At 43.7% G+C, this 17,195-nt stretch overlaps 1 long non-coding RNA gene across 2 annotated transcripts in view; it reads left to right on the top strand.

The window, feature by feature from the left end:
* The window catches only part of LOC107321521, a 41,071-nt gene extending 24,226 nt beyond the window's left edge, over positions 1-16,845 (top strand). For both annotated transcript variants that reach the window (XR_004309049.1, XR_001558586.2), the window contains 2 exons: positions 238-783; positions 2,381-16,845. This is a non-coding gene — a long non-coding RNA (uncharacterized LOC107321521). The remainder of the gene's footprint in view (positions 1-237; positions 784-2,380) is intronic.
* The last annotated feature ends 350 nt before the right edge of the window (positions 16,846-17,195 follow it).

Genomic DNA, 17,195 nt, shown 5'->3' with positions numbered 1-17,195 from the left:
CAGAGATTCATATGTGAGCTTTAAATTTTAAGTCAGTCCCTGCCTCTGTTCCACATGGCTTATTTTTCCAGCAGTATAATTCACAGTTTCAGACACACTTAGTACCAGCTGGGCAGTTCATCCTTTTAGTAGGATTATATAATAGCACTAGAAACCATAGTTACAATAAATTGACTACCTAAATTAATAGCAGAAAATTAGCACATCATGAACCGGATTTATTTATTTATTTTCCAGGTCCTGTTTCAGAACTGAGTGGTTCTGCCCTGCATTTTGCTATGAGATGGATTCATCTCAGAGATGGATGTGAAAAGTTGAGGTAGCCAGCTCATAGTGAAGGAGTCAAAGTCCAGCTCACCACAGTCCCATTGTGGTCAGCAGTGATGTGCACAGAGGAACCCCAGTGTACCCTTCCAGCTTCCAATAGAGTTAAGAAAAAGATCCCAGTAGCATTTCAGAGTGAAAGGGAGAAGCACCAGCCTCTGGGCATCAATTGGAAAAGAGTGAGGATGAAAGATGCATGACCCGGAGGAGAAGGATAAAATGTGTTCCTTTGGATACAAAATTGATTGAAAACCTACTGCTGTGAATAAAACAGAGCTGTTCTTCTCATATGACAGACAGCTCCTGTTGTTTGGAGCCTGAGCTTGTGTTTCGCTGCAGCAGACGTGGCTGGAAGCACCAGGATGGTACCAAACCTGGGACATCTTGGCTCAGCAACCAGATGAGCTTTTGGAGATGTGCATGGCAGATCTCCCTTGGAGAGCACTCCTGGAGGTGAGGGTATGTATGCATGGTCAGTGTGCCTGATGTGTACAAACCAATCTGGCTATACAAAACTTTGCCTCAGCTGGGTGTCAGCAAACCCTGTCCTGAGTGTCAGGCATTCATTGCAAATCCTCTAATGCCACCTTCACTTCCACACTGCCCTGATGCTTTCAGGACACAGATCACATGATTTAGTGGGCAATTATCAGCTGCATGTGTATGGGATCACATGCATGGCACTGAAACTACCATGTGACAAATCCTGGGCTTGATTAGGAACAAATCAATATTCATTGGGCTAACTGGGTCGTTATTTTTCCACTGCTCACTAATATAACATCCAGACTGGGCTGTGCGTCTCTCTTTCTGACTCAGGCAGAAATGGTCAGTTAAAATAAGCATGTTGGAGAAATATCTTTCACCTTGCATCTCACAAGAACACCGAAATGCATTTAGCCAGAGTGCCCCCATCTGCACAATCCAGTCCATGCAGAGAGGGGTGGAGTTGGGGTTCTGCTGCTTTCAAGACACTCAAAATCCCTGTATCTCTGCAAGGACGGCGAGAATCGATCCAACTCTCCTAAATCACATTTCTTATTTAATATTTGTTTAAGATAAGCAGAACTTAAAGAGAATGTAGAAATTGCTAACTCATACCCGGGAAAAACCATCTTCATTTAAGAGTGTGAAAGACCAGCTGAGAACTGCCATCCTATCTACATCTTTCTTTCCTTTCAGCCAAGCCCTATTCTTTTTATCTTTTTTTTTTTTTTTTGCTGGCATTAGTATTGATTTACATGAGCAGAGGGCAAATATGTTTTTTTCCTGCCCTTCAAAAAAGGGTTTGCTGCAGTGTAGGCAGGGAGCAAGGCCATCTCACGCTTTGCTTTGGAAGTTGCCCTGCGTGGCCCTGGATGATGATAAAAGATGGGGACCTTCTGCAGAACTGCTGATGCTCAGGTCCCAAAAACATATTAATTATAATTCTGGGTGGTAGGAAATTGTACGTGACACAAGTTCAGCCTGCACATAATTGCATCTACCTGCATCTTGCACTCAGGAGAAAGGAATAAGCAGGCTGTTTCTGACACTTTCAAAAATGAGCTGCCTGATACCCCTGGAAGCAGAATAAAGTTATGTCTTTTTTTTTTCCATTGTTGGCATTATCATAAATAATGTTCTGAGCCTGAATCTATTACTGAGTTGGAGAGGGACTCGTAGACCTTCGAAGGCAATTAGGATCAGCTGCAAAGGACAATGTGTTCTTTTTTTAACACGTACCTGTACAGCATTGTTATGGTGCCTGGAGAGAGATTCTTGGGAGCTGCTCCTCTCCATGAAAACTTCTGATTAAAATAATAGGAGATTTCAGGTTTACCAAACACGTTATTTTTCCAGAGCCTTTATGTCTTTCTTCAAAAAAGTGAAATTCCTAAAACTGCCAAATTGAGCATCCTAGGATTTGAACAGAAATAACAAGAATATAAAGAGGTGGAAGGGGAGGGAGGGGGGGAGGACTCAGTTCAGAGAATTGGGTGGAAAGTGTTCTCTTTCTGTGAAAAGCATCTTTTAATAACCACCCTGAAGGAATTTTTCTGTCTGTTTTCTCCAGGACTGGGTGTGCAGGATCTCCCATCAGGCCAGAGGCCATAAAGATTTCCATTTGAGACAGCTCTCATCCTGATAGAATGGCCAACAACCCTCACCTCACGGTACCCCAATTTGCCATAGTCTTCTAACACTTTACCTCACTGCTTTTGTTCTGCTGCTGCCCCGTATCCAAGACACGTTGCTGTTCCTATGTGCCAGCTGAAACAGCTCTTTGATGCTGGTGTTTGGTTTGTTTAGGATGCTCCCAGCTGACCCTGCAATCTGGACTGGGGGAGCTGCTGCCTACACCCTCTGTCTCTGCTGGGAAGGCCAAACGGGGAATTTTCTCATACCCTGATGAAATCTCATCTGCAACCCCCAGGCCAGAGCTAATTGTGTAAAAGAGAACAATATTTAGGACAGAGCTACAGCTAGTTTCTTAATCTCTCAGAGAAGGAGATTTGCCCAATTTGAGCTATTCTCTCTAACTACTACTTCTGCCCTGATTATAGAAATGGAGTGGGTGGTAAGACTCACCATCCACAGGCAGCAGAGTTGAGAAATCTGCGGAAAGATGGAAAAATAATAATCCAACAGACTAGACAAGCTCCAAACACAGCATTGCCTGTCCTCCTGTATGCACACTGCCTGTGCAGGGCCAGAGCCAGACTTGCCCACACAGAGCAAGAGAGAGTCAGGGGAGAAATTACAGCCTCACTGGAGCAAAAAGGGACTTTTGTGTGAAATTCTGTGTGGTCAGGGTTTTATCAGGAGTCTAAAAGGAGTCTCAGCAGCAGAACTTGCAGTGCTGCTGAATTAACGTGTGGCATATTCACATGCATACACTGCTGAGGTCAGATCCCATCAGGAGGGATGTGGTAAAAATTGCTGACGGAGGTTTCTGAAGAGGGAGTGCCTGGTTTTACAGCTGGGAAAGAGGAGTGAGAAGAATTCAGGAACACTGGCTTGGGGAGATGATTTCTGGCCTTGATCACCCAATTTATTTTGTTTTATTTTGTTTATAATTTCTTTACGTTCGGTATCATTCCTCATGCTTTTGTTACAGTGCTCAAGAAGAGCTCCACTGAGGGGAAACTCCTGTGGACATCCACAGGTGGTTAATTTTGATTTGATAATACTTAATGTCTTTGTTTATGTCCTGAAAGAAAATACTGAATTGCTGTATGTGGAGCTTGCATAGGGCACAGAAGCTCCATAGAGTCATAACAGCAAGGAGGACGCAGAAATGCTGCACATCCCAATGAATTGCCAGGTAGGCTACTCATAACTTAATAGCTTTGCAAATACTTGCATAGACCAAAGTTCACTTGAATGCTGTTAAAGGCAATGTGGGAGGAAAACCCACAACTTAATGTGAGTCTTTCATCATCCATATGGAGAGGTCAGAGGTTACAGTGAAATAAGGTATAGAAACAACATTTTAGACACACTGAATGAGAACTTCTTGAAGCAAATGCTCAGAGACCCCATCAGAAAAGAACAGATTCTTTATTTAATCCTCAGAATTGAAAAGATGTTGTTCCAGATGTTCGCTTACAGAAGAGTAACTCTGTAATGATGTTCATTATACACTTGTATTTGTGCAGCTTTGTGGAAGTGAGAAAGTCACAGGTGAGAAATCCATTTAATAAAGACTCCCTTTAAGAGGGCACGAAGAGATGACAAAAATGAGAAATCTTGCTAAAAATAAAGGTAAGGGAGCAGCAGAAAGGGTGAGATATCTTTGGGTGCCATAAACCCATTTAGAGATACAGTATGAGAAGCATGTAGCAAGGGCATACCATCCACTGAAATAGACATAGCAGCCCTAAAATAGGGAATGCCAGCAGAACAACAGAGTAAAGGGATCTGTTTCAGTCAAACAGAAATTGTTTAAAAAGCATAAGTCATTTTTAAAAACAGGATGAACATGGGCAGTGTAGCTCTTTTAACTTAAATACGAAGCGATAAGTTTGCAAGTTGGATTATCTTCTAAGAAACTACATGCTGGAGAAATAAAGCTTGAAATACAATCTCTTTTTTTCCAATACATCAGAAGGAGGCCTGCTAGAAAACTGCGAGATGATGGAGGTTTAAAAGTACAGGATCTGAGAAGAGAGGAAAAATGATTTCTTTGCTTATTATTGAGAGCTCAGGGAAGTCTTCCTTTACAGAGGGTGTCTGACCAGCCATCAGAACTTAAGGAACAGGCTCTTAAAGAAATGGTACAACAAACAGTAGGAAATGAGCAGGAACAGATGGCGCTCACCCAAGAGATTTAAAGGAATTCAATATGAAATTGCTGATCTACTTGTTGTGTTGTGCAAAGCATCGCTTAAATCAATCCCAGTGTTACAGCAATGTAAGGCAACAAATGAGGAACAAGCTTTTAAAGGAAGCTCTGGAGCATCTGGAGGAATACAGACATGATCATGGACTGGAAAAACCAGTCAAAAAGAGAAGTGAAATAGATATGAAGTATAGTCTCTCTCTAAAAATATGAGAGTTCTTTGAAGGAGGTGATAGGTACGTAGTCAATAAACCCAACTGATGCATTTGTATTTCCAAAAAACTTTCAGTGAGGTCCCTCTAGTAACAACCCTTTAGGAAACAAAGCTGCCCTGAGGAAGTGGGAGGCATCTTCATAGTTAGTCAGTGGTTGAGACAGAGGTAAAAGTAAATGATGAGTTCTTACAATGAAGATAAAACACTAGTAGGATTTTGGGGCTTTGCTTCCTACACCTTTCTACTTTTTCAATTGAGAATCTTTTACTTTTTCATCAGCGCTGGTTGCCAAGCTCACAAAATTTGCTGAGGAGCAACAAGAACGAAGCCTTTACAACAGCCAAATCTGAATGTGCCCATGAAAGCTGAGGGAAGAGCTCAGAGTTCTGAATGATTCAGTGGTAGAATAGAAGAGGAGGTTCATGGTCAATAAACGCTGAGTTATAAACAGAGATGAAAACAGCCCTGACTATACACGCACAGTCACAGGGTGTGAATGAAATAGATCTCGTATTGTAGAAAGTACCATGGAAATGCCTGCTCATGCCCTCAGCATTTCCAAAGCCAGCATACAGGCAATTCCTGCCATAGACTCCTTGCTGGGAGCTGACTACAAGGGTGTGGATGTCACCCTATGTTCACAAATTCTCTAGACTGTGTTTTACTGAAAGCTGGAGGACGTACTGAGGGAAATGCTACCTTGAGCTTGCCTGGAGCAAAGCAGAGCAGTCAAGCATTACAGCTTCTCCTGGTCACCTCTCCACATACTTATGATGCTCTTGTGGTTGAAGTTGGTGTTATTTCTATGAAAGTTATTCTGCAAGGAAGTTGTTTTAGGGCACAGCAAGACGTGACAGAAGTCCTCCGAACACCGTTCTTTTTATGAAGGGAAATAACTAGGAGCTGGATAAACAATTCATATTGTTCCTCATTAGTTCACACTAATCAGTAGAGTGTCTCAAATAAGCATTTAATTAAGAATTAATGTGGCGGCTGTTATAAAATGAAATATTAATTGGAAAAGGAAAATTTCAGGTTTGTTTAGGTGAAAGAATTCTGCCCACCGCACGCTTAACTTGATTACACAAGTGCTTTCCAATTCCTGAATTGTTTAATGTATACAAGTCATAAGGACCTGACATTTAACAAGGGAACACTGGCAAATTAATTCCATTCAGTGCTAAAAACGCATCTTGACATTTGGTGGTTGGTGTGTTAACCAGCGCTTCCTCATCAGAGTTGCATGTTTCGCTGTGTGCTAATTAACTGCCCTGTTATCCCATTTCAAAAGAATTAAGAAACAATTGGGATTTAATGTATTACTAATAAGTGGACTGATGTCAGCTGCAAGATGTGGGCTCTGTTCCAAGAAGAAGGCAGGGCTGTCTGTCCTCTTAGCCGTGCAGAGAGCTGCATGCAGGGTATCTCTGCTGCCAACAGGGCACCTCCATCCATCTTCTCCTAAGACCCAAAGACTCACAGCACGTCTGCATCAGGGCCAGAATGAGGTTAACCAACCAGTTGCAGACATGGATGTTTCAATCAATGGGCATCTCTCTGCTGCTCCGGGCTCTTCCAGTTTCAGAGCTGCCCAAGCCGAGTCATGCTCTGTGATGAGTTCAGTTATCTATAAGCTGGATGTTTCAGGAACTGAAACTTTAATGCATCAGTGCTGACTGAGTGTGCCAAATGCTTTCAGCCAAGAAGGTAGTAAAAGAGAATTTTTTGAACATGTCAAAACACCTCATTTTCACGTTTTCTAGATGGAGTGTTTTGGTTTGGAAATGAGAAAATGCTTCAATTTGATATTCCCTATGTGACAGCGTTCAGACTTCTTTCTTTCCAAATGACAGGTTCTTTGTTGTTTAAAATTGACCAACATTTTCCCTGTTAGTCAAACCTTTTATTTTAAGGACTCTGGAAAAAAAATACAAAATAAAAGGCAAAAGATTCTCTTTTTGATGGAATGAAACTGTTTGGGTGAGCCCAAAACAACATCTCAGCATCTTTTTTTTTCCTTTGCAACCTCCTGTTTTGTTTGATTAGAAACTGTTTCCTTTCCCTGCCCTTCTTTCTAACAGCACTTGAGAAATGTCATCTCATTATCAGGAGGCAGATGGAAAAATACTCACGCCCTCAGGTCTTTCGGAAAAGTGGTTCAGTACGACCACTTATAGTAAGTCATTCTGGAGGGCACCGAAGAAATCCAGCTCTCCAGTCCTTGAGCTGGTGTGCCAATGGCTTTGTACAAGGGTCAGACTGCAACACCTGCTATGTACTGTTACTAATCTGGGACAGAGGAGCACCTGGCTCCAGGTAAGTAGTGCTTTGGGTAGTGTTGCGTGTGCCCCCAGAAACACTTTTTCTTCCTAGGCTATCCAACAGATCTACGGAGCTGCGGCATCTTTCTAGACCAGACAAAGAGCCAAACACCTCAAGAAAAAGATGCAGAGATCAAAATGTTGTGGGCACAATGCAGCAAACTCAGAACAAGAAGCAGTGCATCATTACAGTGTCTTGCTGAACTCAAACTGGAGCATCCCACCCAACCAATTCAAACTTGCGTTGATATCTTAAAGTCCAGTTCAGTTACAAGCCTCTGCTCATTTGAAGCTGGCTTGAGCATCTCCATCTGACCAGGATTTAGGTGCTTATTTTCCCCACTGCCTGTGTTATTTGTGAACTTGTCATCACCAGATGCCACAAGCTGACAGGTGAGTTCACAGCACATCAGCACCTACCAACTCTTCAGGCTGCATAGTGCAAGCCCAGGGCATGTTATGTGTCCAAAATTCAGTATGTTGCCACCAAAAGTAGAAGAATGATAGGTGAGAGCTAAAAATGGTTGTTTATCACCCAAAAGGAAGAGCTGGCAGAAAGATGCAAACTACTGTATACTAATCACCTACACAAACACATTTATCTCACAGAAAATGTATTGCTTTCATTGAAAGAACATTGGAATCTCAGTGGGTTCTTGCAGAGCAGCTTTGCATGTTGGAGCTGAAACTGTGGAGCTATGAATGATTTTGGGGTTCATAACCTACCTCCCCTGGGCTAATTACTCCCCTGCACACATCTTCTCAGATTTACTGTGGTTTATCTTCTGTTTTCTGTATCTTTTCCAGTTCTTCTGCCCAACCGTCACCTTTTCCTCAAAATTGGAGTGACATGCATGGCTGTCTCTGTGCTTGCACATGAATCTAACTCAACTGTGAATGCCTTTTATGCTTTCATACAGTTGCAGTACCTGATCTCCCATTCTTCCTGATATACCATAGCTGTCCCCACTGTTCACTCCTTCTTGGCTACAACGTGGTTGAATGAAAGGGAAAAGTCTCTAATGTGCTTTCCAGCTGATTGCTTTGAAGAGTTTAAAGTAGTGGAAGCTGGCTGTGAAGTTGTGAACTCGATGGTTACGTGCTGCACATCCTGGCTCACACATGCTCAGGGATCTACAGCATATTCCTTCTGGTTCATCAGAAAGCACAGGGAGGTGTGCAGGCCAAAGATTAAGTGAATTCCAGTGCTCAAGATTTGATTTCAGTGAAACAATATCTTGCTTCTCTTTGCACAGATGCCAACTGCAGTAAATGTGGCTTAGCTGACAGTGGAGGCTTTGTAGGACTGAGAACCCAGCAGCCATGTGACTCCTAGCCAGGGGCAACCTGGCTAGGTTGCACTGGCACATCCTCTGCCTGTAAGTCCCTGAGTTAAGTTTGGAGGTAGGATTCATCTACTGGCTTCCATTGGAGCTCAGCAGCCAGTTTCTCCAGGCATGATGACATCTCGTCAGAGTGGTGCAGATAGGAGTAAAGCAGGTCTGCACACAGTTTGGCTCACACAGCCATGATGTTCAACAGGACACACTCTGCCTGTAGTCTTTCACTGGCCATTGCCCCCAAAGCAAGGGTCTGTCCTTCTGGCAGGGCTAGGAGGCCTAAGTCTGTTCCAGGGATGTTGTGTATGACATTACTGTGCCAAAAGATTATTCAAAAAGGTCCTTGTTGAATGATTCTTTGAAAGGACTGGAGATGGGGGAGATCATAGAATCATTAAGGTTAGAAAAGACCCCTAAGGTCATCTAGTCCTACTGTGGTGCTGTCCAACAAGAAATCACAGCACTGTACAGTATCTTGAGTTGGAAGGAACACACAGGAACCATATGAGACTACCCAAAATTTATAACATATGTCTGAGAGTTGAAATGCTTCAGATCTTGCTGTTTCCCATTTAGGAAGAAGCTCAAAACACAGGGGAGCTGCAGCATGTCCTCCACTTGTCCCCTGGCATGGCTATGACTATGGCAACCCAGCATGGCACAGGGATCAGCCTCCAAAAGATATCACAGGGATGCGCAGGTGCTGGAAAAGCTGTGTTTCCTAAAGAAGAAGAAGAGTTCCAAACAGGACCTCACCTACAGTGAGAGTTGATTTTGAAAGAGAAGCGTTCACTCAAGCAACTGGCAAAAATCCCTATACTTATACCACAGCAAAAAAACCCCTCTCTTCTCTCTGTCACTTGCCTCTGCAATGCTGGTACTTTAGGAACAGTTTGCTCATCCTTTTTGCCTTAGCCTGCCAACAGCATGAGGAAAGTCAGACAACCACCTTGTCACCTCCCACGTAATTATCTTCTACACGAGAGAAGAGCCAATCGCTTGCTCCCATCTTCACCTTTGTGATGCTCCCTCTGAGCACAGAGCCTGGATTGATGGATTTTCATTTTATGTTCATGAAAACACCTTCTCCAGAGGAATGGCTGTACCCATAGGTAAAAACTATTCGAGGGCAAAAGCTGTGCAAACAATCTCACTTGTACAAGGAAGAAGCACACCAAAGATCAGCTACTGTCCCACATCTCAATGTGGGAAATGTCAGCATATTCAGCTGTGGTAAATATGCATGATGGCAGTAAAGAATGTGCAAGAAAATACTATTCCAAGCCAATAAAAAGATACGGAGGCTACAATAAACTTCTAATTTTTGTAACTTTGAACATATCTGTACCAGTTGGCATCATGGTCACGCTGAAGTAAATCTTATGCAACACGGAGCATTGCTTACAAACACCATTAACAGTTCTCACCAAAAATCCTCACAAAACTTTGGCAGAAAGCATTAAGAAACAGATTATGATTGCCCTCATCATCTCTTATTTCAGATAGGAAAGTGGCTACACTGAGTCTTAACAAGGAGAAGTGTATTTGAACTCTGGTGCAACTAAGTATGCCACTTTCTCTGCAGCTTTTTCATAGTCAGTAATTGGAGTGGGTCAAATTATTTGTGAAGAACAACATGTTGGTTTATTTGTACCTGCCTCCCCGTTACTGAATAACTCTTAAGGAGACAGCAAAGATGTCTGAAGGGTTTATAGCGATCTTCACCCACCTGAGAGAGCACGTCTGTACTTGTCTAAAGATGGAACCAGAGGACATCGGAGGTGGCAGAGTGGAGATAAGGATACTGTAATAGCATGTTGTCTGCGCCATGCTTAGGTCCATGGAAACACAGGAAGAGAGGACAGATGAAGGGCAGGAGAAAACACCATCCATCATTGTTTTTATTTTGCCTATTGTTATTTACCTTAGTACATAGTGGATTCCCATAGTTTCATTTCTTCTCTGCTTGCTTCTCACCCAGAACAGTTTGCTGTTTGACATGACAGTCATCTAAGGAAATGGGTTTCCTTTTATTCACAGCCACAGATTTAAACAATTGTTCAGAATTAACATGACTCATTCTTTCTCATTTGTGTCTTGCTTTTGTTCACCAAAGGCTCTCAGTCTGCCCATCTTCTGTCCCTGTTAATTCCCTTCAAATCCTATCGATATCCTTCTTGGGTATTAAGAGAGATCTGCTGCTGCATGCATGAACCTGAACTCCTCATCCTGCTGCAGGGGGAACATGAATGATGCAGGATTTCCCATCCCCTAACCCATCGCCAGCAAAAAGGTGCAGTTTGACCCTGGCTGTCCATACAGTTCCTTCAAGTTGTGCATGGAAGAGTAGTATGAATTTATAACAAACTGGGATTTCCTTTTTTTATCCCTCTGTGAACGACCAGTAGCTGATTCTTTTAACACGGGTCCCACTGTTCTGCCTCACCCTCCCTGTGCCATCCTATCCAGCTGCAACAACCCCTAGCAGAGAAGCAAAGCATCCTCAGTATGCCAGAAGTTCATTAAAGCGAACATCAATTTTGTAAAGGCCTTTGTGGTCATGTCTTACAAGCTCACGGTTCAGGTGCCTTCGAATTCAAATGCATCACCTTCATCTGCTGCCATTTAACATCATCTTTAGCTGCTATGGGGTAGAGAAGCTCTATGCTGTGTGGCAGCCTCTTCCATCATCTCTCACGGCAGCTATTTAATACTTCTGCTTGTTTTACTCCATCATTGCAGATTTCATCACTGCTATCTGCTAAATGCTTTGGTGGACTGCCAGACCTACTTTTGGTCTGGGTACATTTTTTAATCTTTCTTGGGTGTTGGTTTTTTTTTTTTGGTGTTTCTTTTTGTTGTTGTTGTTGTTGTTAGTAGCTACTGCTGTATTAGAACTATCTTTAGCTTTCCTTAGCTATGGCAAAGTCCCAGTATTTATTCATCATTGTTAACCTCAGCTCTATTCTTTCTATTTGATAGCGGAGCATTAGTAATGGCAGTAATATCACTTATCAGCATTACGTTTTGCTTTTCATCCCCCAGCTTTTCTCACGGGTTTTGCAGTGTTCAGGCTGGTACACAGGGCTTTATCCCATGACTCACAGTGCACATTAAATGAGGGGTGATGGCTGAAGTCCTCAATTTTTCTGACTTTCAAAGGTCAGAGAGGATTTTGAGATAACTCTGAACTTTACTTATGCTGTTCTGAGTGACCAAAGGCTTCTCTGAGGACTTAATTCTGCCTTAGACAATGTTTTATTTGGAGATATCATTTTCCTTTGGTGTTTTCTTTTCCTAAGTGACCTAAAATTGGTAAGACTATTCTTTTCTTTGCTCCTGGTAGCATTTTACACTGTTGAACAGTCTTGGAGAAACATAAACAAACAAACAAAACCCTGTTTAAATCATGAAGGTAAACCTTATTAACCTATATAGGGAGGAACCACTCACTGCAGGGATAAGGCAACTGCCCTAGTTTAGGTGCTACTATCAGAGCAAAAGTTAAACCTGCTGCAAACCACAGAGGATTTCACATGTGCATGGGTGGTGGTAAGGAGGACAGAGGTGGGGTGGGATGAAAGGAAGGACTGGCTGCTGGGCGGGTGCTGAAGGAATCATAAAGTCATTATGGTTGGAAAAGACCACTAAGATTGACAAGCTCAACCTCAGCCCACCCCTACCATGTGTAATGACCGTGTCCCTCAGGGCCACATCACCTCATTCTCTAAACACCCTCAGGGACAGTGACTCTACCACCTCCCTGGGCAGCCTGTGCCAGTGCCACAAGGAAGGGCTGCCTCAGCCCCCAGCCCTGAGCCTGTGGTACCCAGAGAGAGCATCCATGTGCACGTGAGTCCTTCCCTCTGCCCCTGCAGGGCTCCATATCTCCAAGAAGATGCCTGCAGAAGGGAAGCCCCTCTCCTGCTATCTGCATGCAGAGCGTTTCCAGGATCTGGGCCAGAGCTTGTAGTTTCCATAGCAAGCTTATTTGAATCACAGCATTCATGAGGAAAGATAAAATTGTTTCCAACAGCAGCTACATCGATCTTATGTGCCCCCAAATGTCACACACACTGTGCCTGCTTACCATCAAAATTCCCATCCAATGCCTTTTTCAGAGAAGGATATCACCCAGTACCTTTCAAATGGATACACTCAACCAAGTGCATGGTCCTAATCTTTTTTTATTTTCCAGGCTTTTTTTTCCCCCTTCCTATGGTGAGTTTGTCAAACAACCTCACACACAGAGATTTTATGATGGAATTGTACCACGAAGCCTCTTCGATACATATTCATAGTGGATTCTTGGCTTATCTCTGAGCAACATTCACACATGCTGCTCGCTCGAGCTGTTGTTTTTTAAAGTGCTTAACATATAAAAGTTTAATCACAAAGTTGCTTCATGTTTGTTTCTAGCAAAATGCATTATTATTGCTCAACAAAGTTCACTAAAGGTTTTTCTGTATACCGTGCTGATATGCACTGAGTTTAGACTAAATGGACTGAAATGCAGCACTTCTGCTTACCATGGTTTTCCAAGGTCATATTTTAGGTTAAAAGCTACTGATAGGACAATAACATTGCATGAACCAGGGGAATGGTGCCCAAATCCGGGCATCGTGCTAGAGATGCGGCCTTCTCAATAATAACAACCAGAATATGAGGCTCAGTATGAATGGACCATAAGTCCAAAGAACAGATTGACCAAGAAATAAGCTCTTGAGAAGCAAAGAAGGGAAAAAATAACAGCAAAAATATGTGTCTTCCTGATGGGCATTTTCTAATTTGAGCCTTCCTTGTGTCCATGCAGGCTGTGACAGCAAATCGCTGCTCAGTACGCTGGGCGGATGGGAATATTTGCCTTCACAGTTATTCATCAGCGCCCTTCCTCCAAGGCACCAGGCAGCCTCTTACATATTCAGACCTCTTTTTGTATTTCCAGGGAAATACAGCAGCCTGGTGGCTGTTGCTAGAACTGCTGCGGTAGCCCGAGGGCAGATGTGAGCAGCAGGAGGAGGCTACAGGAGGCAGGAGGGGATGGAGCAGGTGGATGCAAGCGCAGCACTGTGAGGGATGCAGCAGCAGCAGGCAAGAGATGTATCCTAGGGATGCTTCATGTGGGGAGGGGATTTATAGCTGCATTACACGAAAGCAAGATTATAGAGGGTGTCTTGTCCTGAGAAGGGCTCCCAGTGCATCCTCTGGAGATGCCCAAAATATCTTTGCACCTTCCAAAGGAGAGGCTGTTGCTGCAGATTGCTGACACAGGGAAACATGATTTCACTTCATTGTAGGCAGCGGGGATGTGATTAGAAGGAGGCAAACTCAGTCAGGCCACCGAAAAAAACAAAGGCAGGAGAGAATTATATATGCTGCAGTGGTTGGGATACTGTGGTCCAGAATGGAAGCACCCCACTTCAAGTCAATAAAAATAGAGGGGAAAGAAACTATTGCAACAGCTCTAAGACTTCCCCATACCTCTGCTTGAAGCAGTGTTGAGATAGAGAGACTCTAAAGTGCTTCAGATGGGTGGGGAGCTACCAATGAACAACTGAGTTGTCTTAGCCTTAACAAAAGGTGTGACAGTCCTCCCATGACATCTGGACATCCCTTCCAGAGCAGACTCCTAAGGTGATGCAATCCCATTCAAATTGCAAAAGATAAGAAGTTTTGTGTTGGGAAAAATGGTATTTAGGAGACAAAATAGCTTTGGAAGTGTGATGCACAGCTCATCACTCCTCCCAACCCTGGTATTAATACCTTACATCAGGGGCTGCCCCTCCACTGCCCCAGTAGGGGCATTCATGCTGCCTGAATAAAGAAGGTTGGGAAGGTGTGGGGAAATGTTCCCAGCTGCATTTGCTTTGCATAGCACTCTGGTAGAGAAGAGCAACAGATACCTGCAGAGTAACCTCCCTTTTAGTTCTCTACCATGGTGCTCTAGCCCCGTGTGCTGCCAGAAACACATCATAATCCAATGGGTGCTCTTGTTCTGCTTTCTTCTCCTCTTTTCTCTCCTCTGTGAATGTGTTGGAAGTGTCTCTGCCCCATCTCTACCAGGGAATGGGCATTCTGTTCCCCAGGGCCCCCTCTGTGTGCAGCAGACAGCATGTGGCACCCAGATCCTCCTTGCTGGTTTCTCAGCTATTGCCCTTGAGATGAAGATGACATGGAGATATATCTTAAAAATAAAAAGAGAGACAGAGGAAAAAAAAAAAAAAAGACAAAATAAACCTGTTGTATTACAAACATGCTCTGAGATCTTGAGAAAGAGGGTAGAAGACCAAGTTTTAATAATAAAGCAAGAGATATAAATAATTAAGAAGCAATCTATCTGTTTCCTGACATCCTGTCGAATGTTGCTACGTTGCTGTCTGCTGCAGGAGTCCAGCATGGGACGCCAGTGTTTTCAGCTGCCTACCCCAGCATCTCAGCCACAGCACAGCTTTAATGAAAACGCCCTTTCAAAAGGGAATGTGCAAATTGAACCAAGTTTCTGAGAGGAGCCAGGTCAAAGGCACTGCTCCACAGCGTGAGGCGCCTTGCATAATTCCTGTCAAGTCATTGCCCTCCTCCTCCCCATCTGCTTCCCCACTCCCTCTGCCCCTGTCCTCTGCACACCCCGTCAGCAGAGTCCCCAGCACACCCCAGCTTTCCTCCCCTGGGGCTTCTATATGCAACGCTCATTTGATTACTATGTATGTGACCTCTCATGTCCTCAAGCTATTCGTGTGCTTTGGCTGAAGGGGAGGCTCAGGAGGGAGTTTCTGCCAGACATCACTGACCTTTCCTGTGGCCCGATCTTTAAGACATTAAAAAATCAAAGTGTTCTTTGCTAATGAGCTGATCCTGGGTTGGGTTGGAAGACTAAATAAGTCATCTCTACTCCTCTCTAACCCTCCCTCAACCCTCAACCAATGGTGGACCGGAACTGTGCTGAGTTGCTGAGTATTAGCACGTTGTCACAAAGCAAGGGACACAAAGCAAGACCAGGATCTCCATTACCATCACCCGGATCACTACCAGAAGGGCCTTTTTTCCCTCTCCTGTAGTAGTTAATGCCTCTCAGCTCTCCCAAAACAGAATGGCTGGGATGTCAAGACACCTTGGCATTATTGTGAGGCATAGGAGAATGGGGGCTGGCCACGGGGACTTGTCTTGTGGAAGGATGAAAATGCCTCATCTTCCTCATGACCCTTCTTGAGGGTTTTACATTGGTGTAAACAACGTCAGCTCTTTCAGAAGTGAAGGTAAACAGCAGAGGCCTTTGAGAATGCTGAAAGTCATTTATGAAGCAAGATGAGTCACTCTGTGTAGTTTGGGATGTTGTAGCGCCACGTTCCCGTAAATATCCCCACCTAATACTGTGGGCATCTGATGTCCTTTGTAGACCTGCAGCAAATAATAGCCATTCACAACAAATCCCAAAAGATCTTCCAAATTGAGAAATCAAGTAACTTGCTCCCCAGACATAGCAACTGCCAAGCAGGAGCTCTGTAATTTCTGCATCATGATGCCAGTGTCAAGGAGATCAAGGACTGTGATGGCAAAAAGGATCCAAATGTAATACAGACCATGGGGCTCTGATGGCAAACACAGCCCTACCACATATTCCCCAGCTCTCCTCTTTGTAGGATGCTGCTTTTCAGCCTCCTGTAAAAATGTAGTTTTTTACAGGATGGTGTTGTACGGAATAAAAGGGCAATTCTTCTTATATCTTCTTTGTATGCCTCATTTATGGATGGTCCTCTGTGAAGCCAGGAGTTGAACACTATGATTCCTATGGGTCCCTTCCAGTTTGGAAGTTTCTTCTGATGAAAGCACATATCACCCATTTAACCCAACCACCCCAGGATTTAAGAGGAACAGATGAAACCCATTTCAGATCTGCAGGGGTGTGAGCATTGCACGGCCTTTCTGGAAACTGCCCCTCAGCCCATCAATCCAATCACTACAGCCCCTGTACTCCCCATGATGACACTGAGCAACACTGTGACCAGAGAACATGGAGAGGGGGAAGCTAAAGCACTTCTTACAGTGCAGAAAGATGCTGCATTTGGATGTCTCTTCCAGCTGCTGAGAGCCAAGTATCCAAGTATACCTCCTTCCTCCTCCTTGCTGTCAACACCTAGGAAGTGCCTTGATTTAAGTCATTACTGGAAAGCTTGTTTTATCTTTGACACGTTCTTCCAAGTTGATAGCTGTGAAAGGGAAATTCAAACTGTAACTGTTCGGCAATGGTAATGTGCGACCAATGAATAATCTGAGTGGAGAGTGAGTCAATACGGGTGCAGAACAGGTTAAGGTGGGAACGGAAATGCCAGAGGGTCATGCTGGTAGGATGCTGTTCAATGCATTACTCATTAAATCTTTCCATATTTAAGCATAAATGAGTGCTTAATTCCAAGGGTACAATACAAATTCCCCAAGGCCTCTGAAAAGATTGAGATATTCCCTCATACTGAAGGCAGAATTTAGCAGTTTGGGAAAAGACTGTGCACTGTTGACCGAGCTGCCCTGAAAGTTTCTCTGTGGCACAGAGGCCTTGAGGTGCAACCATAGATGTGATGCTCTTTCTGTAAAATGGAGCATATTGTAGTGATATGGAGTCACCAACTGCAGTGCTCTGCGCTGAGCACACAGTGAAGGTGCCTGATCTTCTGCCCCA

This window comes from Coturnix japonica, chromosome 15, assembly GCF_001577835.2.
Source record: "Coturnix japonica isolate 7356 chromosome 15, Coturnix japonica 2.1, whole genome shotgun sequence".
Taxonomy (NCBI): Eukaryota; Metazoa; Chordata; class Aves; order Galliformes; family Phasianidae; genus Coturnix; species Coturnix japonica.
The sequence above is the reverse complement of the archived record's forward strand: the minus strand, read 5'-3'. Positions and strand labels throughout refer to the sequence as shown.